The sequence below is a fragment of the Octopus sinensis genome, linkage group LG8, assembly GCF_006345805.1.
Source record: "Octopus sinensis linkage group LG8, ASM634580v1, whole genome shotgun sequence".
Lineage (NCBI taxonomy): Eukaryota > Metazoa > Mollusca > Cephalopoda > Octopoda > Octopodidae > Octopus > Octopus sinensis.
The window spans coordinates 8,521,757-8,548,108 of record NC_043004.1 but is presented as its reverse complement, the minus strand read 5'-3'; positions in this window follow the sequence as shown (position 1 = coordinate 8,548,108).

Below are 26,352 nucleotides of genomic sequence, written 5' to 3'. Positions count from 1 at the left end.
CAAAAGCCATGTATTTTTTTATTCTGTTGGATATATTCGCCATTTTAGATTTAAGTATTTTGAACACAGATACAAGGTAATTCCGAAGACAGGGTACACAGCATCACGCGTCATTTCAGTAATCTACCTGAACTACTATCAGGGCTTCGAATAATAGCTTTTCTAATGTTGGCACAATGCCACCAATTATATTTTAATAAGATTGTAAATAAAATGTGAAAATCAAAGTTGGAATTTCTTTAAGTAAAATATTCTTCTATACACAATCATACACACCCGTGTATATATATATATATATATATATATATATATATATATATATATATAATATATATATATATTATATATATATATGTATGTATGTATGTATGTATGTATGTATGTATGTATGTATATCTCTGGGGATGGGTTGCTGATGTTTATTTATAGTGAGAGTTCGGTGAGTATCTGGTGTCCTTAATTTTCAGGGACATTTTGTGTGCAGAAGACAAACAGCCATTCCTGCATGAAAGTCACACTACTCCACCAGACAAATGATGTCCAAGCAAAAGACAAATTTGACCAGGCCGTGATTTGATCTCACAGCTCAGACACTTGCGATATATACCACGTGGCACCTCTATGCGATTTGGAAACGACTCGGTCAATTCGGCACCTTCAGCATATACGTAACATACACACACACACACACACACACACACACACACACACATACACACACACATATATAGACACAGATATATTAACACATGCATACACGCATACATACATACATACTACGTAAGCACGCACATACATACATGAATATATGCACATATATATACACAAATATATGCATACATGCACACACACATACATGCATACATACACGCACACATACATACATGCACACACATACATACATACCCGCATGCATGCATACATGTATACATACATACATACATACATACATACATACATACATACATAGACTATACATACATACATACACTCACATACACGCATACATGCATATATACACACATACATACATTCTTCTTCTACAGTTTGTGTTGATAATCCCTGTTAAGGCTACATCGAAACATCATCGGCTCATGTAATATATTTTCAATTTAAGAATTAACAGTGAGTCACAACTCTTCCCATTTTAACGTCAGAATCAATTTAGATACAAGGTCCTGATTAAATTCGATACGATTCATTAACCTTGAGCAACCCTGCGGCTTCTGTCTACCAGGAATTTTGCCTTTTATTTCTCAAAGCCTCGCCATCGAGAAATACGATACAAGATGTTATTTTATCAAGTTTGCATCTCCTTTCCCCCTCTTTACACACACGCAGACGCACACATATGTTTATAAATTTATATATATATATATATATATTCGCACACATATAGACATATTAATATGTATTTTTTTATAATTATTTTTTGTTTAATCAGTGAACTATCTATCTATTTATCTATCTACCTGCCTATCTATCTATTTATCTATCTACCTGCCTATCTATCTATCTATCTATCTATCTATCTATCTATCTATCTATCTATCTATCTATCTATCTATCTATCTATCTATCTACCTATCTACCTATCTATCTATCTATCTATCTATCTATCTATCTATCTATCTATCTGCCTAATAACAGCTTGTTTATATGTAGAAACATTGTATTTCATCAACCTTGAAACTAAATCTTTTGCTACCAGCATAGAATTTGATGACAGATTATAGTCTGTAGCCCTACACACATTTTATGTGTCATTCAAAGGCCATGAACACCACTCGCAGACAATTTAAACAACATTCTGCGAACTCGGTAGGTCCAGTAAAACAATCCTAGTTTCATCTTCAGTAGTCTCTTTTATAAAACTTTAGGATAATACCACATCCGGCGTCCGGCAATTAAATAACATTAATTGTACAAAACCTGCATTCGTTTATCCAGTTCGACTTTGTTGATTCCAATTCCTCTGTCAAATTTAAAGTCTTAAATTACACCTGAAACCACACAACCAAGAGCCAGACGTGAAAATAATTCTATCGGATCACAAGTCACTGCTCGCCTTCGACGATGACCTATTAATTAAAAACGGTGGCAGACGCTCTACAGGAGTTCTGATTTAATTGGTCGTTCCATCCTGCCGAATATAAAACATTTAGTCCTTATGAAAGAACCTGGTTTGTATCGTGATAAAGAGCCCATAATTACACACAGTGCCGATAAATAAGTTCTTCAGCCTAAAGGAGAACCTCATCAAAATATTAGACGACCAACTTCACACCGTAAACTTCTTTGACATCAGTTTAAACCTTGGGAATAGCACACAACATGTTTATGGCAAAACCCAATGACAAAAAGAAACACATCGAAATCAATTTCAATGACCCGCTGACATCAATCTTAAGCTTCGTCAAAAATGCTATCATACAATTCTTCAGACGTAACTTCCTTTAACAAAACACTCCATATTGATGGCTACACATTATCATTGAGCAGAGTTGTTTTTACGAGGAAATTATATATATATAGACACTAGTTCAATTTCAGCTCTATAAAAATATTCCCGAAACAGCAGTTACCTTAATACCGTGTTATGTAACCCAGCTTTAAGATCATTATTACGTTTTAATGTCACGAAATATCTTTTTTAACTTAGTTCAAAATATTTCTTAACGAACCATAAGCATTATAAAATATTGAGCAAAATTACGAAATGTGACTATAGGTGCACCAAAATATTTAGTGTATCTCTAACGAATAGAAATAACTCCGACCCACGTCTCTAGTAAACATATCAACCAACTGATGCTATTTTGTCTGATGTCAAGCCTTTTTTCAAACAATCCTCTCTACAAAGGAATCGTTGGTTCAACCGCCAATCCCTTCAAACTAGGATCCGACCAACACAACCACACATTTACAAAACCAGCATTTATGGCTGGTAAACTATGAAAATATTTTTAAATGCTTTAAAAAATTTGATTTATTGTCATTTACGAACCTTTTGACCACCAATAACCAAATGTGTGTTGCAGATATGAGGACAAAATTATCATATGATGGTTAACTTCTTAATGAAAGCCTTTTTTATAAACATAAGAATTTTGCGATAACTTATTTAGCCTCAACCAAAGTGGAGCACCATAATCGCTTTCCTCTGGCATTGTGAATGTCAGTCCCTTCTTCACACTCTCACTCCTTACCTGTCCCCTAAATGGCTGGTCTCATTCTTATATATGCACCTAAAAACACTGTACTTTGAGCTAACAACACGCCAAAAGACTCAAACAATCACAGCAGAGATTACATCTAGAAACCTTGTTAAACATATCACATGTCATCTACAGAATGTAGGTTCAAATTATAGTTCGCCTAAGATTGGGAAACAAGACACTTGCATGTCGAAACGACCCTCAGCTATGGCTGAACAGTGTAGTTCATAATTATTCAGAGTTGTCACTGTGTCTGTCGTATACCACTTGTACACTATCTATCTATAATATATATATATATATTATATATATAATAATATAATATATATATATATATATATATTTATCTATCTATCTATTGAGTCTATCTATCTGTCTATCATCTGTTTATGTATCTATCTATCAGATTTCTTCTCGCTCTCTCTCTCAATCATTCTCTCACCCTTTTCTACCCCCCACCATCCTTTTCGTTCTCCTCTGTCTTTATTACAGTAAAATAAAACCTTATTCACATGAAATAATGCTCGGGGCATAATTAAATCGTTAAATCTTCAAACGTTTTAATTTAAAAATAACTATTAAGTTACTGTAAAAAATAACATAAATATTAGCTTCACTCATTTAAATATTTGTTTAACTCCACGCATCTCGTTTCCTCTCCCTTCTCTTGCTTCTCTCTGTTTCTTTCTGTCATTCTGTCTCTTTATCTCTCACTCTCTCTCTATCTCTCACTATATACATATTTCACCATGATGGGCCGCTGAACTCTACACGTGTTTTTTTCATTCTCTTGTTCCTTTCTGTCGAAGAACGTTTGGTTCGAAACGTAAAAGACTTTTACATTTTTCCCGAGCGTCAAACTAATACACTTGCTTCTTGTTCCTACACTTGTCTTCGTCTTTGTTTGCTATAAATTTGAATTTTATACATACATAATATATATATATATATATATATATATATATATATATATATGGTTGTGTGTGTGTGTGTGTCTATATATATCGGAAACCCCCTTCGGTCACGGACACAGACCATGGGATTGCACCTAGAAAGTTATCCCTCCTAGACACAAGTCCGGGCGAGGTTGTTTATGGAAGACCAGCAGTCGCCCATGCATACCAGCCTTCCCTCTCCACACCACCAGTGTTATCCAAGGGAAAGAAGAAAGGTCGATACAGCTTGGCACCAGTGACGTTCGCAATCAACACTCATTTTACAGCTGAGGTGAAAGGAGCAACGTGAAATAAAGTGCCTTGCCTCAAGAAAAAAACACGCAGCCCGGTCCGGGAATTCGAGCTCACAACCTCACGACGCGATACGTAAGCTCGACGCTCTAACCACTGAGGCCATGCGATGCCTTCACTAATATATATATATATATATATATATATATATAATTAAATGAATACGATCTGGATATAGTCGGGAACGACGATTTTAACAAAATTATTACTATCGTCACATGTTCGAAGGCTGCATATTCCTAACTCCGAAGGACTAAAGGGGGTGCATTATATGCCCTTGATACTTTATATATATATATATATATATATATGATATATAATATATTTATATATATATATATGCATGTATGTCGTATGTATGTATTACGTATCAGTACACATACATATATATCCGCACATATATGTATATATAGAATGGATATGAATTCGTATAAAATGTATTCATGTGTTCATATTTACATGCGCATACATATTGAGTGTGTATGTGTGTGTGTGTGTGTGTGTGTGTGTGTGTGTGTGTGTGTGTGTGTTGTGTGTGTGTGTGTGCTGGCCTACTCTGTTGCTGTATACAATGTCTTATTGTTACTTATTAATTCTAGCTACGTAGAGATGATTTTAAAAAATCGAGAAACGTGGTGTAAATACACTCTACTTTACGAACAGAAATTCTACCACCACCACCACCACCCCACACGCAAACGCATTACAACTACATACACATATGACTGACTGAACGTTGTTTTCTCACCCAGTTATGTTGTGACAACAGCTGTGTTGTGTGACATTGTGCTTTTGTAAGAACGGAGATCGCATTCAGTAGAACGGAATACGTTACTTAACTCTTGAAATGCAATCAGTGTCCTACTTGATTCCTTTAATGTTCCTAATGATATTTTGAAGCCAGACATAGAGGTGTGTGTATATTTGCGTCTGTTCTATATCCTTTTTTTGAATAAGAAGTATTATTCTTCTTTTAGGAAATTGGGAGATTATTTCTAAAAAGATTTAGAGACTTAGTTTAAGTAGTTTGGTTAGGTTCTTGTTGCATAGTTTGGAAAACTGTTAGGAAGCCAACAAAGTCTCCTGCTTCGTTTTATACTAATTGTGCTGTAGCTATTTTGTTTCTTGAGCCTAAGGACTCATAAGGCAACCGGTTACCTGGTCTCTGTGTGGTATAAGCGACTGGAAACGGCACACTGGCCCATTTAGGTTTCAAGGCAAGCCGTATTGAAGGGTAGGAACAAATCGATTATATCGATCGTGAGGGGATGAAAGGCAAAATTGACTTCGGCAAAATTTGAACTCAGAACGTGAAGAGCCGGATATAATAAAGCTAAGCATTTTTGTCTAACGATTCTGCCAGCTAACAACCTTGTAACAGCTGCTATTACAGTATGCCAGTATAATTGGTGGTTGCACCCACCACTTACATATAAAGCTGTAGTGTCCAAACAGCTCTGTTATCACATCTCTTTGTTTTTCTTTCCAGCAGGGTGTTGAAACGAAAATCTATTGAATTGTTCATTCAATATTCCACTTACCTACAAGGGGTCTGTCGAGAGTAACCCACTTCATTCAAACAACAACCCATGCAGTGCACAGTTGCGGTTCCATTGGCGGAACTGTAGAAAACATTTAGGTTAGTGTTTATGTTTTCTTGAAACCAGGTTTCCTTCATTGCACTCACATTTACATGGAAATACTTTTTTTTCTTTCAATATGTACGAGTGCCGTTTTAACATGGGTCTTTTCCGTTGCAGTTATTTATTTATTTAAACCATTTAAAACAACTTTTCCTTATTCCATAAGAATTTTCCCGTGTCTGAAAATGAATTTTTTTGAACTCCATCACCCTTCTTCGTTGGGCGTGGTTAATGCACATAACTTGCATCGTTGACGTAAATTGCATGAGTTTTATGTTGTAATCGTAATCAACAGCAATATACATCTTACAAATATATATACTTCATCCCTGATTGCTGTTGAGCTTCGCAGAATTTCAGACAGAATTAGCCTTTGTTTGGTGATGTTCTGTCTTACATATTCCGTTAAACAATAAAAGTGTTAATTCGCAGATGCATGCATATGTATGTATGTATGTATGTATGTATGTATGTATGTATATATGTATGTATGTATGTATGTATGTATGTATTGTGTATGTATGTATGTATGTATGTATGTATGTATGTATGTATGTATGTATGCATGCATGCATGTATGTATGTATGTATGTATATATGTATGTTTATGTATTTAAGTGTGTATGTGTGTGTAATAATATATATATATAATTACATAAACACACAGACATATAAATATAAATTACGGAGATGTACTTGCATAGCAAGTGACTTGATTGGAAATCTTGTGCTGAAACAAAAGCAATGGCAGCGTGGAAGATGTTTGTAAGTCATTTAAGAACGCACAAAAACCGTTACTTTCACTTCAACATTTAAATTTCATTTATGTCAAATATTTTCGTCGCTTTGAAACCGCGTCCTGTTCACTGACAAAACTTCGAAACTTCGTGCTGTATACTTGAATGCCTTACAAACATCCTCCACGCTACAATTGTTATACACACACACCACACACACACACACACACACACACACACACACACACACACGCACACACACACACACACACATATACACACACACATATGGGCGTACGGATACATGTATGTATGTGTGTATATAAATACGTGCGTACTTGCATATGTACAAATTTTCGGCGGCCATGCTGATGCACCGTCTTTAGTCGAACAAATCGACCCCAGGACTTATTCTTTATAATCCTAGTACTTATTCTATCGGTCTCTTTTCCCGAATCATTAAGTTACGGAGACAAGCGATGGTGGGGGGACAAACACAGACACAAACATATATATATATATATGTCGTATATATACATACGACAGGCTTCTTTCAGTTTCCGTCTACCAAATCTATTCACAAGGTTTTGATGGGCCCGAGACTATAGTAGAAGACTTTTGCCCAAGTTACCACGCAGTGAGACTGAACCCAGAACCATGTGGATGGGAAGCAAGCTTCATACCACACAGCCACATCGATTATCCCATTCTTTTATTATCTATAAGCTTACCTTATTTATATTTAAATTTCCTCTATCATCTCTATGTAATTTATTCATTTATTGTTCTGATTCTATTCCCCAGCTCTATCTTATCTCAAATCAAACTGTAAACCCTTCGCCCGAACATATAACAATTCAAATTATAAACCGTATCATTCGGTCTACCATAATGAATCCATAAACCCATATAAAACATCTAAAAGTATATTTTCCCTACGAAGATATTATGCTCAGTTTATATAAATGTAAATTTAATATTTACTGAGTATTAATTGAAACAGCTGTAAGAGATTGATTAAGTTGCTGTTAATACTAAACAATTATTAACTTCTCATTCTCCATTTTCTTTTCTTCTTTTATATGAATGTAAACTATGTTTTGATATATATAGCTATTATTTTAAGGAAATTGATTCTCCCAAAATACTAGGTATAAAACCAGAAATTCCTTTGGATGAAACCATACCTTAATGAGATTAAGATAACCTCTCTCTATATAAGTATATATAATATATATATATATATATAGATAAGAAGTTGGTTTTTTTCACTTTTTTACTATTTTCTCTATATATATATATATATATATATACATACATCCAAGTATATATATATATATATATATATATATATATGTATATTAATTGTATATATATATATAATATATATATTATATATATATATAATATATATATATATATATTATATATATATATATATATTATATATGCATATATACATATTGAAGAGCGTTGGCTCGAAACGTAAAATACTTTCTTCCCGACGTTAAACTAATACATCTGTTTATGTTTACACACCCGTCTTTGTCTTTTTTGTAAATTCTCACTCTATATATGTGTGTGTGTTTATGTATGTATATGTATATATATGATCTTTTAACAGCTCCAAAGGGATGCAAAAGTTCTCCAATCTGCATGCATTGCATCTTATAGCAGAAACAGCTGTAACCTAATGAAGTTCTCGGCATAAATTCTTGTTTCCTTAGTTTGAAGCTAGTTCCTGCGGAGGGCTGATTGGGCCTGCGGTCCAAATATAAAGAGAGAGAGAGAGAGAGAGAGAGAGCAGTAATTGTACAGCATTTATTGGTACCCTACCATCTGAGATTTATATCATAAAGTATCACATTTGGAGAATTTTGCATTATTGTGACATTCGGAGATCGGTTTTTACCATTTGGTGTGAGTATGAAGAGATTGTTGCCATTTCCAACTCTGGGACAACCAACATAGAGCTGACCATGGGAAAAGTTCTGCTGCATGAAGTGAAGTCCAACGATTTTCAGTGATTGTCCTTTGACTCTTGTTGATTGACATTACAAAACTAATTCTTACTGGAATTTGAAGTTACTTCTGGAATTCAAAGAGTGTGTCTGCTGGAATCAGCAGAATTCTTGCAATAAACTCATTTTCTCTCTTTCTTTGTCCATTGAGGATTGTTGCTTCCATAAGATGTGGATGCATTTGCCTGGCAATCAGTCTTATACCAATGCACAGCTTTGGAGTATCCAGATTTCTCAAAAGCATCATTGGAACCCCTTAATCCAATGTCAGTTTGTGATATACCATTCCAGGAGGATCATTCACAGGTCTACAAGAGTATCAGTTAAGAAATAATTTCTTTTACCCGAGTATTGATTGATTGCACAATTTTCCAATTGATAGCCAGGACAGTTTCATACTTTTTGCTGCAAGTATGGCTCTTTCGTAAAGCCATCCATGGTCTTGAAAATTATGTCTAATTTTTGGGTAAATCTTTGTAATCAGCTCTTCTACAGTTTTGACCAAAATGCCACAACCATTTGGAACCGTGATGTCTCCGGTACTGTCTTGCCGAATGCTTCCATTCCTCAGATCCGGTAGTTGAGCTGAAAATCTCCCAGCATCCAACTTTCTGAATAAACTGACTCTGCCGAAAGTGTGATAGGGCCGGAAGTCCGATCAGGCCGGAAGTTCAAGTTCTTCAATATTTCCTTCCGAGTGTTTCAATTCACTAACTTCACGGAACTTCGAAACTTCACGAACGCGAAACCTCTCAGCCTAACTTGGATCTAGTTTCAAAAATGAACTGAATGGAAAATATTTTTTTTTAATTCACAAAGTTTCAGTATTACTTTCAATTCAGTTTAACTGAAAGACTTGTAAGTTCACGAATTGTGGGTGTCCTTATAAAATTTGGATTTTCAACTGTTAACATATAACAAATCCTCATCCAGACCCGATCCCAATGCTGGATGTTCAAGAACCAAATGAAGGGCAGCCTTTCAATCCCAGGATCATCCTGATTCCCAAAAGGTAGAATATGTCTATGGAGAGCAAATGAGGCGGACGGACAAACAGAATTTCGCGTTATTATAAATATATATATATATATATATATATATATATATATATATATATATGTGTGTGTGAGTGTGTGTGTGTGTGTGTGTGTGTGTGTGTACGACGAGCTTCCACGTAGTTTCCGTCTGCATAATTCACACGCAAGACATAGGTCGGGCTGGGGCTATACTTGAAAACATTTGCTTAATGCTGCACAGTGGGACTGAACCCATAACTACGTGGTTACAGATGATGTTGTTATTGATGATGATGATGATGATGAGGAGGAGGAGGAGGGTGGTGGTGGTGGTGGTGATGATGAGGATGATGATGATGATGATGATGATGGTGGTGGTGGTGATGATGATGATGATGATGATGATGGTGGTGGTGGTGATGATAACATGTCGAGGACAAAAGAGCACCAGGGTTCCACGTGCTAAAAAAAAACGGTGAAATTTTTCGTATTAATGAAACGCTGGACGACGCAGCTAAATCTTTAAAATATTCCTGTAACGAAACCCCATTAAAGACTAGGAACAGAATCATCGGATTTAAAAGAAACATTAAAGCGTTGCAAAACGAAATATATTAACAATAATAAAAACGAAATACAAGAAGAAACACGAGTAAGTAAATGTGGTGGTGGGGGGGGGGCTATCTCGTAAGCCTGAGCTAACTCCCTAATACCCTCACTAACATATAATATGAAATAATTAATAACAATAAAATATATAAAATATGAATATAAATGTAGAAATTAAGAGCCTTAAGAAAGGAGTTACAGGAAACAAATCAGCGAAACATGATGTTGCAGAGAAGATATATCAATGCATAAAATGAGTATTAATGGCGAAAACACGCAGTCGGCTTCTAATAAAGTTGAGAAGGGTTGCCGAAGGCACTGGAGAAAAAGCCAGGAGAGGGAACCGACGAGACAAATATATATATAAAAATATATAAATAATAATAATGGAATAAAATAAGAATTATATAAAATCAGAGAATGAAAAAAGAAAAAAAAGAGAGAGGAAGAGACACATGCGGAGAAGGAGGGAGAAAGAGAGGTAGAATATTGAGAAAGAGGGAGGACAGCAGATGTCAAACAGATAGGCATTCCTGTAACAGCAGTTGTCAGGCGACGTCATAGAGCGGGCGAGTGGGTAGAGGGAAGAGGCAGTCACACAAGCGTAGGTTCAAATTTATATGTGAAATTATATGGATATGCGGGAATGTGTGTTTATATGTGTTTTGTGACTATGAATAAGTTAATGTATGAACACACATACATACATACATACATACATATATACATACATACATACATACATACATACATACATACATACATATATACATACATACATACATACATACATACATATATGCATATATACAAACATACATACATATATACTCACATACGTACATACATACATACAGTTTATTTCAAGATTTCTTGCCAATAGAGAAAGAACCGGTTTCTAACCTAGATCCAAGGTTCGTTCATTGGAATTCCAACATCAACAACAGGGTATTCTTGTATGTATGTATATATATATATGTATGTATGTATATATGTATGTATGTTTGTATGTGTGTATGTATGTATGTGTGTATGTATATGCAGATTTGTATGTTTTGTGTATGTATTCTCATGTATATAGTTACATATCTAGAGATGCTCATATATATTTAAATGATAAACTCCTGGAAGGTTTTACAGATTTTTACAGTTCCAGTGATGGATTGCATCTGTAGTCTTCGAATTAGCTTTCTCCTGTATGTATGTATGTATGTATGTATGTATGTATGTATGTATGTATGTATATGTGTGTGTATGTATGTATGTGTAAATAAATGCGAAGAGACATGGTTTAGGGTCCTATATCTAAGCTCCTATTCTTTTATTCTTTTACTTGTTCCAGTCATTTGACTGCGGCCGTGCTGGAGCACCGCTTTTATTCCAACAAATAAACCCTAGGACTTATTCTTTGTAAGCCTCGCACTTATTCTATCGGTCTCTTTTGCCGAACCGCCAGCTTACGGGGACGTGAACACCCAACATCGGTTGTCACGCGATGGTGGACGTACACTGACTCAAAGACACAGACATAAATATACATGTATACATATACAACGGGCTTCTTTCAGTTTCCGTCTACCAAATCCACTTAAATGGCTTTGGTCGACCAGAGGCTACAGTAGAAGACGCTTGCCCAAGGTGCCATGCAGTGGGATGGAACCCGGAACCATGTGGTTGGAAAGCAATCTTCTTACCACACTTTTGTTTTTAAATGCCAACATATTTTCACTGCTTCTGCCTAAGTAAAGCAACAATACAGTGAATGTGATTCTAGACTCGTCGTGAAGTCAATTTCAAATAGAACCCAGAAAATTAATTTGAGTGAAATGGATGAAGGCCACAACATTGAATGATATTTGTGCTTTCTTGAGATAAGCTAAGTCTAAACTTGGAAATTTTATCCAACTGAACTGCTTTTCTAGTCATGAAAGAGTGAGTCTCGATACTGACACTCAATCTTAAAGAACTGATGGCCAATAAATATGTGAACAGTAAAAATGTGCAAGATTTTCGAATGTTAAACACTTAACGCATTGTTTTTGTTATCCAAATTCCAGCGATGAAACTTTGTTTATAAGAAACCACCTAATTCATTATAGGAGGTTTATAGCAAGCTTTGAAAAGAACTTCGTTGTTTACATCCACAAACCGCTAATTAAACGAACGCCAGTGACACGATCCCAAAACTTCTGACTTGATGTATTCGTTTACGATCAAGTTGATGGTATAAAGTAAAGTTCCAGATTTTTAGACAGTGAACGCCACACTGGATTGTGTTAGAATCACCGCTCACCCGCTGATCTGAATAAGTAAATGTCCGTGCTTATGCATGTCTAGGGAGAGTTTACGAAAAAACAAAAGACGAAGACGGGTGGTGTAGAAAACAAGCAGATGTATTAGTATAACGCTCAGGAATAGAAAAAGTATTTTACGTTTCGAGCCTATGCTCTTCTACAGAAAAGGACACAGAGAAAAACGAGGAGAGAAAAAAATGTGTTTAGTGGCTAACGATCTATCATGGCGGCTCATGCATGTATATATGTATTATGTAAGTATGTATGTATGTATGTATGTATGTATGTATGTATGTATGCATGCATGCATGTATGTATGTATGTAGTATGTATGTGTATGTATATATGTATGTATGTATGTATGTGTCTGTGCGTGTATGAGTGTATGTATCTGTGTTTGTGTGTGTGTGCGCTCGCGTGTTGTATGCGTAGTGGAAGGTGCTCAATCAAATCTGAGAGAAGACAGAAGCAGCAAGCGCAATGTGTAACTTTATTCGAGGAAATACTGAGAACACACACAGTTAGTTTCACACACATTGACACACACACAAACACACGCACACACACAAATACACACACACATACACGCGCGCACACACATACAGACCAATATGAAAACATATGCAGCCCACATAGATCTCCATATACGTAAACAAATAGAAAAATACCGACACCAAAAGCAAAAATCCCCCCAAAAAATAAAGAAAATGAATAAAGTAACTTCATTAAATTCATTAACTATAACGAATGCAAAAATAATTACTCGTTAGCTAATTAGCCACGACACGGTATAAATATAAAGTACATTCTTGAGGGTGGTACCTCGAGGGTGGTACCGTCACAACTACTTTAATATGGCTTTTCAATAAAAGCTCTACAAACGCATTTCAATAAATCATAGAAACTATTTTACAAAAAAATAAAAAGTAAAATACTGAAAACAAATAGGGCTTCCATGTTTTTTCTTTTCTGATGACTCAGGAAATGGTGCAATAGTTGTACAGCTTTTACAAATTTTATGAACTGATATCACTAGGTTATGGCTATGCAGAGGCAATCATTCAGCTCGTTAATTATTGCATAAATGTTTCAATATTCATGCAGTGGTAATTTTATTGATGTACCTGATGAGACCTAGATCGGATCGAAACGTATGTTGTACCCAATAAAGTCTATTACACATTCCATCTCCTATTTTATTAATACTGTTACCGCAACCGCCACTACAAAGTTCCTGCAATAAATCTACAGATAACAACAGGTAATCGAAACTGTGCCAGTCCTTTACTCATCATCAATTTATACATTTTATATAATTTCTCCATTATATATATGTGTAAATATATATATATATATTGAGAATTTACAAAAAACAAAAGACAGAGACGGGTGTACAAACAACAAACAGATATATGTATGTATGTATTATGTATATATGTATGTATGTATGTATGTATGTATGTATGTATGTATGCATGCATGTATGTATGTATGTATGTATGTATGTATGTATGTATGTATGTATGTATGTATGCAAGCATGCATGCATGTATGTATGTATGTATGTATGTATGTATGTATGTATGTATGTATGTATAGGCAAATAAAACGCTCAAAAAAGCAGGAAAGAAACAACAAAAGTCAGTTAGACAGACTCAGTGAATATCTTAGCTTGACGTTCTCAGTGAAAGCTGGAGATGAAAATTTAGGAGTGACGTTTCGAGTATTGTTCTTCGTCACTAAGAGGGAAATGTCGAAAGAAGAAGAAACGGAGGAAGGAGCAGATAGTGTGAGAAAAGCACGTGTGTCGTTGCATAGCCGAAGAATATAAAAAATCTAAGATCTTTCTTGATTCATATTTATTCACTCCCAAGACGGGACATCAGTCCGTCGCAGGGTTACTCCGTTTTGCCAGCTGGGTGGACTGGTGCAACGTGAAATGAGGTGTTTTGCTCAAGAAGACAACGCATCGCCCTGTCCATGAACAGAAACCACTCTCTTACGATCACGAGTCAAACATCCACACATACACACACACACATACACATACACACACACATATCAAATTAATGAAAACAGCAGGTTGCAATGTTTCACTAAAAAGAAGAATTATAATCGTCACTAAATATGCCTAGGGTTAAAAACCACCTACATTGCTAGAAATAAGAGCTAAAATGTGCGCCAACTGCGGCATTAGAGCATATTTCTAGCAACCTAGGCATATATATATATGTGTGTGTGTGTGTGTGTGTGTGTGTGTGTTGTGTGTATGTGTTGAGTGTACATATATGCATTTACACACACATACACATATACACACAAAATGCATATAAAAATATATATATAAACATACATGTATATATATATGCACACGCACACACGCATTTAAACATCTGTTGTATGCGCAAGGGAGCAAGATCGCTTCAAATATTCCAGTTTTCACCTTAAAATAATCGTATAAACTTAAACATGAACCAAAGGGAAATAGTACGGGGCTCAATTAATGACGAATCTACCTGCATCAAACAGGAAACCATTAAGTCCAAATCTCTCTAACATGACAAAAACTGTTTATATTGAGCATTTTGTTAATTTGTGTGTGCTCCGTTCAACTGTATCAATATTTTTTAATGAGATGCCATCGGAGCACAGAGGGCTTATAAATCGGCTTATTCCATTTCAAAGTTTCAAATTTAAATGTAAATAGATTACTTTTCTTCCACATCAACACCTTCCCGGGAATTCTTTGCGAGACGTGATTTTTCTTACAAGAAAATTTAGCGGTGATTTTGTGAACTAATGAATATGTACTGAAAGTAATTACGCGATGTCAAGGAATTCTTGCCCTCAGATAATTATGAAGTACAATATGTGTAAATGATTTAGTGTAAGGTATAAATAATGATTTCTGAAGAAACCTTAATGATTTCTTAATTAAATTTAAATGGTTTGACATGGCAAATATAATTAGTTTCCGCATCAGTGCAAGAGTCTGTGTAGCAGAAAGTCAGACAGTTTTTTTCTCACTCGCCTCTGAAATTTACCACCAAGTTCTAAATAGCAAAGTGATTAATGAAATATATGTTTTCAGGAAGGATAGAACGCAATATCAGAAGTGAGATATACGTATTGAAGATCAAAGAAGAGGTTAAGCCATTTATTTAGTCGGATATGAAACTATACTGAAAAAAAAAAGGCAACAAGAATATAAATAACAATTACACTAATAGGAGATATTTCATCATTAGTTCAGCGATTGAAATTAAACAAAATATAAATCACGATATCATAATTATTATATTTATTTGCAAACTCCAAATGATGGTCGTGTATGGAGAGGTCCTTCTGAAATTTAGGTGACTGATCTTGATTGACAGGGGAAAATATTTTTAATCCCTTTTGGCATTCTGATCAGAAACTAGATACAGATAAGCAGTTTTAAATCCTCAATTAAGTTTTAAGCTTAAAAGCTATTAAAGGAGTCAAATGTTTATTACGGTGTACACCACACACGTACAACAACTCGAACGTGTGTGTGTGTGTGTGTGTGTGTGTGTGTGTGTGTGTGTGTGGTGTGTGTGTGTGTGTGTGTGTGACTGGAAATAGGTATTATGTACGGATGTTTCTGAAAGTCTGAAGCACTAAGGCCGGATAGTGGAATTAGATTTCTTCAACTTTGGAATCGTGGTCAAAAGCAAGTGATGAAAATATGTAATGGGGAAAAGTGTCCGGTGAGACGGAAAATACTCTTGACTGTGTATATGTGACTGAGAGGTAGCTATAGAACTCCAAGAACAACACAATTCAGTGTGATAGCAGTAAAGAGGCAGGTGGATGATAGAGTCGGCGGAGCGCTTACTAAAACGCTTTGTGCTGTTGATTTCCCTCTAATATTTTGTATTAGAACACAATGATACTTTTAATAATGAAGGTTTTAGTGAGGGCACTTAATTTTGGATTATATTTGCGTGATTTTTCATGCCGGAAGGTCGTTGTGTTTCATATCAGACTCATTAGATAGAGAACAAAAGGCCTTGTGGTATTCGTTCCGATTCTCTGCAGTTTGAGTTCAAATTCTGCCGAGGGTACCCTTGCTTTTCTTTCTTTCAGAGTCGATAAAATAAATAACTGTTCCAGGATTGATGGTTTGAGGGAACTGAGAGTCGGGTGAAATGTCTTGCGCTGTTTGTTCCGGCTCTTTGTGTTCCGAAGTTTTGTGTTGCAGATTTCAACAAGTTTTGTGTCATAACCTGGTTCTTTGGTGCCTTTAGTGGTGTTTGCTCAATTGCAGCCATTTTGGGATAATTCCCTTCAACAGAGCATTCTCAGAGATCCTGAAAATAAAAGTCGTATCCCATACGTAATAGCAAAGAAGACCAACTCTAACCGACTATACCTATGACTGGAGGCCTTCCAGCCGTGACCATTGCATCGTTCATTGTTCTTCAGTCGTATTGTAACTAGGCGTACGTTATTATACAACATGTACTTTATTCCTTTGAGATGGCAGTATGTAATTTTAGGGAGATTTGGTTCTATTTCTAGCATGTCAAATGACTACATGGATATTCTTGAGGTCGTTGCCGACAGGTAATTGTAATTAGACAGGTAATTGTAGTTAGAACCAATTGACTACTCAGTGGATGCTGCATCGACGAAATATTCTTTGCGCATCTCATTCAATTCAACCTGTTAGCAGTTTTCAACTCAGCACTAAAAATAAAGCGAACTCTGGTCTATTTTACGGTGCTCCTGCTTCTTACATCTGCGAACATTTCCTGTTCTGTAGCAGAGTCATCAGCTTGGTAGATGAAATTATTTGTGACTTCAGAGTATTGACCAAGGAAACAACACAGCTATGATAAACAGATCAGGAACCATTGGCCGTTTGTTTAGGTTTTTATTACTCTGTTGGCTCAGTCACGGGGCCATCTTAAAAGTATTACAGGCCTCCGGGCAAATAATGCAGGGCTTGTGGAGTAATTATTTATGGACAGCAATACACAGCATACATAGATCATAATTAGACCCCTAGACCTGTGGGATCCACTGACCAATGCTCAGTGCGCCCTTATGCCCGAAATCCAACGACAAATAAACTGTAATGTGGAGGTCAACAGGTGCTCGACTTGAACATAGCACTTATAGAAAATTAAGAAAAAAAATAGTATCAAACATATAGAAACAATACAAGTAAAAACAATATGAGAAAATGAAGAAGAGGCTGATTGGTTCTTCTTGAAGCGATGTTTTCAAATTGTAAGAAAACCTGTCATTCATTTATTTCAATTGTCAATTAATTACAAGATTGTTTTGATTCCATCTCTGTCCTTAATAAGGACACTGCTTCTCATTATTGAACAAAATGACATCTTTAATTCTTGAGGGTCATCATACTTCAAGTGGTCGTTTCCGTTCTATAACTATGTGAAAAGTGAAGATTAATAATAATAATAATACTAATAATAATAATAATAATAATAATAATAATAATAATAATAAGAAGAAGAAGAAGAAGAAGAAGAAGAAGAAGAAGAAGAAGAAGAAGAAGAAGACAGTAGCTTTACAAAAAAACACTACTTTAAGTGTAACTAAACTTAATTACCTCAAAAATGTTTGCTTTTCTGTTGACTTGTAATAACAAAAATACAATTTAACATTACACAATACTTTCTGTAGAGTACATGCTTATTATTGTTTTCACAAGAGGTGACAATAACATTAAGGCTTCATCTTGCTAGTCTTCGTTGCACTGATATTAAATAGATGCAGTGTATATATATATATATATATATTATATATATATATATATATCCCCGTGATCACTGTGACCGACAAGGCTATCAGATGTTGCTACACATCGCTGGTCACAATGCGCTTCGCATTGTTTTAGTCTTCAAATGACGCCACCCCGCTGGCTAAGCGAGCAGGCCAACAGAAGAAAGAGTGAGAGAAAGTTGTGGCGAAAGAGTACAGCAGGGATCGCCACCACCCCCTGCCGGAGCCTCGTGGAGCTTTAGCTGTTTTCGCTCAATAAACACTCACAACGCCCGGTCTGGGAATCGAAACCGCGAGTCCCCTGCCCTAACCACTGAGGCATTGCGATTCCTTTTTTTCTTTTAAAATAAATGCGCCCTTTTAAAGCAAAGCCAGGTTCATGGGCACCGTTTCTCGGTTTCTATGGCGTATGTGTTCCCCAGCTGGACGGGACGCCAGTCCATCGCAGCGTTACTCATTTTTGCCAGCTGAGTGGACTGGAGCAACGTGAACTGAAGTGTTTTGCTCAAGAACACAACGCATCGCCCGGTCCAGGAATCGAAACCACAATCTTACGATCATGATGCTGACACCCTAACCACTAAGCCACGCGCCTCCACCATGTATATATATATATATATATATATATATATATATATATATTTATTATATAGAAGGAGCTTCTACAGGACTAGAACTGTTTCATTCAAGAGAAATCTTCAGGAAGCTCTGAGCTTCCTGAAGATTTCTCTTGAATGAAACAGTTCTAGTCCTGTAGAAGCTCCTTCTATATAATAAATTAATTTTACTCTGCTATGTATTGAGTACCTTATTTACTGTGGTTAACCCCGAATCAACCCGGGACCTACATATATATATATATATATATATATATATATATATATATATATATATATATATATATATACACATATATATATACATACATATAAATAATTGAGTATTTGAATGAATTATCTTATTATGGATAATTCGGTCAACCGATACCTGGGTAGCAAATTCACGTCAGAAAAACACGGTTGAAGCTACATGCCTAGGGCAGAGATCACGTGCTATCGTGTGGAAATTTGTGTGTCTTTTTTTAATACAAATAAATGAAAGAATGGAGTTGAACGACGAATTAACAAAATTCCTTTATTTTATTTTCGACATATGTTTCGAAGGCTGCATATTCCTAATTTCGAAGGAATAAGGGGTGCATTATGCCGCCTTCTCATCAGGAAAAGTAAGGAATTTATGTCAGCATCAAGATGCACAAAAAAACTTTTAGATGACTGCCCACACGGAGCCCATAGCGATAATGCGTGTTTCTTTAAAATATTCCTTAATAAGCAGTGACGTCAAAAATGGTTGAATGTAGAAGATTCTAGAAGGTTCAAGGGTTCAAACAAGTTTGGAGGAGAGAGACCTAAGAATAGGAAGGTAAAAGGGTGCGGGTCAAATGAATGGTGATTTTGTTGTTTTCTTTTGTGAATGAGTGCCTATGTGTGTGTATGTATATAACTGCATTAATGGCTATGTGTGTGTATGTGTGTGCGTGATTGTGTGTTATTTTTAATTGTAATTGTTATTTAATTTTTTTTTACAATCCAGCCGTTCTTTCACACAGAATTTCGTCTATCTTTAAACCTTAGCTCTGATGAGACATATAAGTGAACCGAATTGTTTATATATCAAAAAATAAGTCGAAACAAATTGTTGGCTATTTTGGTATTTTGATGATTTTTTATGTTCCCTTATATTATATTATATCATATTATATTTTTTATTCATAGGGTATTGTTATATTATAATATAAATAAATTATTGGATTGCCAGTTGTACTTCTCTATTTAATTTATTGTTTGTAATTTGCCTTACAACCATATTTATGTGGTATTCAAATGACGTATCAGTGAATTGAATGTTTCACACATCCCTTTTGAAGGAATTCCTTTCCTTTGCCATATATATATATATATATATATATATATATATATATATATATATATATATATATATCAGATCATCCCCATAAGTTCTGTCCGAATTTTTAATAAAGAAAACAAGTGATCAAATGTTTTATTTAATTGAAATTTAATCATCAATGTACTTACCCTGATTATCTATGACTACTTTCCATCTATTTACAAGCTTTTTAATCCCATCAATGTAACACTCTTGGTTTCAAAGCGAACAGCTCTGAAATGTCAGTTTCGACCTCTTCCTGGCTTGCGAAAGCTGGGCATGCTATATCTATGATCCAGCATCGTTTGCTCTCTTTCTCAACACTATGTCTGGTTCATTGTCGCACTGAATCGTAAATTCTCATAGGATCTTTGCATTATCATTTCGGTGATGCCTTCGGGTTTATGCTAGCATCACTTTTTTGCTCTCTCAAGTCCATACTTGTGGCAAAGTGTCCAATGGACAATCCTTGCAATATTGTCATGACATCTCTTATATTCTTTCTGGGTTAGTGGCGTACATTGACTGGTAATATGCCATACGGTTTCACCATTTTGTCTACAAATTCTGCATTTGTCACTTTCTAATGTTTTGCCTATTCAGTATTTGATGCAATTGGTTCTTCGCCGTAGCGACGGCGGAGGTATTGTTTTCATTCGTGTTTGTTTGACCATAGACAAGATAACTCAAGAACCGCTGAATGGATTCGGATGAAACTTTCAGGGTTGTTTGGCCTCAGAACTGGCACGAACTGATTAGATTTTGGGATCGATCTGCTACCGGACAAGGTTTCTGGATTATTATTCCTGCCTTTTTTACTTAATTTTTGAGTGCGGTCGGGTTCATTTTTAGTATTCTCGTTTGTGAGAGCAGTCGAGTTTATTTCAGATATTCTCCTTTTAAAAATCATCTCTGGCTAATCGTTGAGAGGACATTGGCGTTGTCTTGGCGGAGGTTTGCGCTAAGTGCTCGTTATTGTTGTTGTTGTTGTTGGTAGTAGTAGTAGTAGTAGTAGTAGTAGTAGTAGTATAGTAGTAGTAGTAGTAGTAGTAGTAGCAGTAAAGAATTTTATGAAAAGTATACATGCACACACATCTGTTTGTATGAATGGAAAAAACATTTTTCCAGTATATTTTTACATGATTTAAGTTAATTGGCCAAACCAGAAACAGTCTACGCCAAAGGATGACCCTACATAGATCCCAGATTAAAATTCGGGAATACAGAAATATAGCATTAAGCGAATACATCGACACTTGCGCCCCTAATGAACAACTTAACTTCAAAATTTTTCACTTCTATAAATCTTATTGCATCACACAATATAGACCCCTTTTCAATGCGTCCACTGCAAATAACACTATTATAAGTATTAAAAACGAAATATTCAGAATAATCACTATCCATGAATTTATTTAGAATAATTCCAATTACTACTGCTACAACCACAACAGGTCACTTTTAGGTCACTTGACCATTAAAAAGATTCCACGAACATTCAACTGCTGTCATACCACTCCTGTCTTCTTCTTCTTCTTCTTCTTCTTCTTCTTCTTCTTCTTCTTCTTCTTCTTCTTCTTCTTCTTCTTCTTCTACGTCTCCTTCCTCGGCCACTGCTGCTTAAATAATCAAAATCCAGAACCAACATCCCTCATATTAAATGCTTCTTCATATCTGCTACTACCTACCTACATACATACATACATACATACATACATACATACATACATACATGCATACATACATACATACATACCCACCTACCTACCTACCTACCTACTTACCTACCTACCCACCTACCTACCTACCAACCTACCTACCAGCCAACTTACCTACCTACCTACCTACCTACCTACCGAATCTTAACAAAAGTAAAAAAAGAGAGACAGAGAGAAAAAAGGAAAATGTTTCTTGCATTTGAAAACTATGGAAATATTTAAGAAAAACATTTCATTTAATTTTTCCACAATTTAATTGTTTTTCATGCTTTACTCTAAGTTGAAAAAAGTCACAAAGACTGAAACCGGTACTATTATTTTAGCATTTCCTACCTTGTCTTATTATATTCCTTATACATATCAACTGGTGTGTTCCTTTTCAACCTTCTACACACACACACACACACACATATATATATATATATATACATAATTCTTTAAACGACACACATCTATTTACACCACCCTGGAACCAATCAAAAACAGCCCCCCCCCACACACACAGACACATGTATACGTGTATGTGCACGCACACAGGGACGCACACACTCACACCAATCTCACCTCCATACAGGCACATATATACACACGCAGCACCATGTCAAATGCCATACACACACATACATGCGTACACGCGCACACACACACACACGCACAACACCATGACAACCACACACGCGGTTGACAAACAGACACCATCCGACCAAATACTACAGACACACAGACACATCTATTCACACCACATGTATATGTATGCACACACACATACACACAGAGACACACATATTCACCTCATCCTAACCCCAAAATCATTGATGCTTGAAGGAGAGCCAAAAAAGAAAAAGACGCGTACATTCTTTTCAATTCCACATTTCTGCTAAAACGGACAGGTTAGTGACAACCTCACCACTACAATAATGTAAATCTTTTTGAACTCATAATATTCTGTATGTTTATACTGAACTTTTTTTAATAATTCCTACTGGAAATTACCCTGAGATGTATAATATATTTGTTTTAATCTTTTCTGCCCATTTTTTCAATGAGCTTGTTAAACTATTTTATATTCTCAACATACTGTTGTCACCAAAGACTGTATATTTATATAGTACTCTGTGTCAACCAATATTCTGTGCATGTTTGAATATACAGATACAGTACCAATATCAATTCCTTCTGGAAACTATCTTAAGTATGTCCTTGAGAACGATTATTTATGTAATCTTTTTTGCCCAATATTTTAAGGAACTTGTTGAACTTTTTTATGTCCTTAACATGTCCCTGTTACCAAAGACTGTATATATATATGTAATGTAGCAATTTGCAACAACCAATAATTAACGCAACCAAACTTCCACATGTTACTTTTGACAATCTTTTTCCAAAGAGTGAAACCGGTAAAGTAAATAAACATCTTTTAAATTGCATTTTCAAACCTTCTTTCGTATATAATTCCACTCGTGCGGTACCCCACAACTCCACTTTGTTATATATATATTATATATATATATATATTATATATATATATATATATATATATATATATATATATATATATATAACAAGTGGAGTTGTAGGGTACCGCACGAGTGGAATTATATACGAAAGAAGGTTTGAAAATGCAATTTTAAAAGATGTTTATTTACTTCACCGTTTTCACTCTTTGGAAAAAGGTTGTCAAAAGTAACATGTAGAAGTTTGGTTGCGTTAATTATTGGTTGTTACAAATTGCTACATTACATATATACAATCTTTGGTGACAAGGACATGTTAAGGACATAAAAAAGTTTAACAGTTCCTTAAAATATTGGCACAAAAGATTACTACATAATAATCATTCTCAATAAGGACCTTGTGAAACTTTTTTTATGTCCTTAACATGTCCTTGTTACCAAAGACTGTATATATGTAATGTAGCAATTTGTAACAACCAATAATTAACGCAACCAAACTTCTACATGTTACTTTTGACAATCTTTTTCCAAAGAGTGAAACCGGTAAAGTAAATAAACATCTTTTAAATTGCATTTTCAAACCTTCTTTCGTATATAATTCCACTCGTGCGGTACCCCACAACTCCACTTTGTTATATATTATATATATATATATATATATATATATATATTATATATATATATATATAATATATATATATATATAACAAAGTGGAGTTGTAGGGTACCGCACGAGTGGAATTATATACGAAAGAAGTTTGAAAATGCAATTTTAAAAGATGTTTATTTACTTCACCGGTTTCACTCTTTGGAAAAAGGTTGTCAAAAGTAACATGTAGAAGTTTGGTTGCGTTAATTATTGGTTGTTACAAATTGCTACATTACATATATACAATCTTTGGTGACAAGGACATGTTAAGGACATAAAAAAGTTTAACAAGTTCCTTAAAATATTGGGCACAAAAGATTACTACATAAATAATCATTCTCAATAAGGACCTTGTGAAACTTTTTTTATGTCCTTAACATGTCCTTGTTACCAAAGACTGTATATATGTAATGTAGCAATTTGTAACAACCAATAATTAACGCAACCAAACTTCTACATGTTACTTTTGACAATCTTTTTCCAAAGAGTGAAACCGGTGAATTAAATATGCGTATGCGTGTATGTGTATGTGTATGTATATATGTATGTATGTATATATATGTGCGTGTGTGTAAGTGTTATCATATGTCTATACATTTATATCTCTATAAGCACGAATATATTGTATATATATATATACATATATGTATATATATTATATATATATATGTGTGTGTGTGTGTGTGTGTGTGTGTGTGTGCTTATGTATGTGTATATATATATGTGTGTGTATAGGTAAATATATACATACATATTGATAATCAAAATTGTGTTTATCAAAGAGCATAAATCAAAAGTGGTAAGAGCGGAATGTCCCCAATGCTAGAATAAACGTCATTTTGACTCAAACAACTTCTCCGCTCGGCTTCATTTCACGTAGGAACCACCTTGCTGGCGTCAAAGCATTTGCGCTATTAATACTCTTCCTTTTCGCATAGAACAGCAATATATAGGGTTCGTTCAACCAACTGGAGTAAGTAAAAACCAGAGAATTAACGGTGATAATGGCGATAGATATGAGAGATTACGGTGGCAGATAATGTTGTTGTTGTTATGGTGATGGGTATAAGGGCAATGGACGACAACAACGACATGGACTACGACGACGACGACGATGATGACGAGGATGACCATGACGAAGGTGATTATGATCATGATCATAATAGTGGAGGTGGTGGTGGGCTGGTGGTGGTGGTGGTGGTGGTGGTGGTGGTGGTGTGGTGGTGGTGGTGGTGGTGGTGGTGGTGGTGTGGTGGTGGTGGTGGTGGTGGGGATATTTAGCTCTAGGTCAATCTTGATTGCACAGAACTATGGGGAAAATACCATCCGCTATTTTGTGTGTTATCGGTTGTGTCCTTTATTCAAGACGATGTGGTATAATATATATATACAGGCACAGGAGTGGCTGTTTGGTAAGTGGCTTGATTACCAGCCCCATGGTTCTGGGTTCAGTCCCACTTCGTTGCACCTTGGGCAAGTGTCTTTTATTATAGCCTCGGGCCGACCAAAACCTTGTGAGTGGATTTGGTGGACGGAAACTGAAAGAAGCCCGTCGTATATATGTATATGTATGTGTATATATATGTATGTGTATATATATATATATATATATAATATATATATATATATATGTATATATATGTATGTGTGTAATATATATATATATATATGTATGTGTGTGTAATATATATATGTATGTGTGTATATATATATATATTATATATATATATATATATATATATATATATATATAATATATATATATATTATATATATATATATACATACATATATATATATATATCTCTTATATATATGCATATATATATATGAGATTTGGTTGATATTTCTAGCAGATCGTAAGGTTGTGTATAATTTCTCACTTACGGTTTGACGATCTTTAGTGGTGACTGTAGTGGTGGTCAGTTAAGGACGAGCCTGAACGTCTTATTGTTAGTGTTGGGGTTTAATGAATAGTTTAACTGGAGTTAACCACTGGGTAAAATGGCAGACGATGGGTT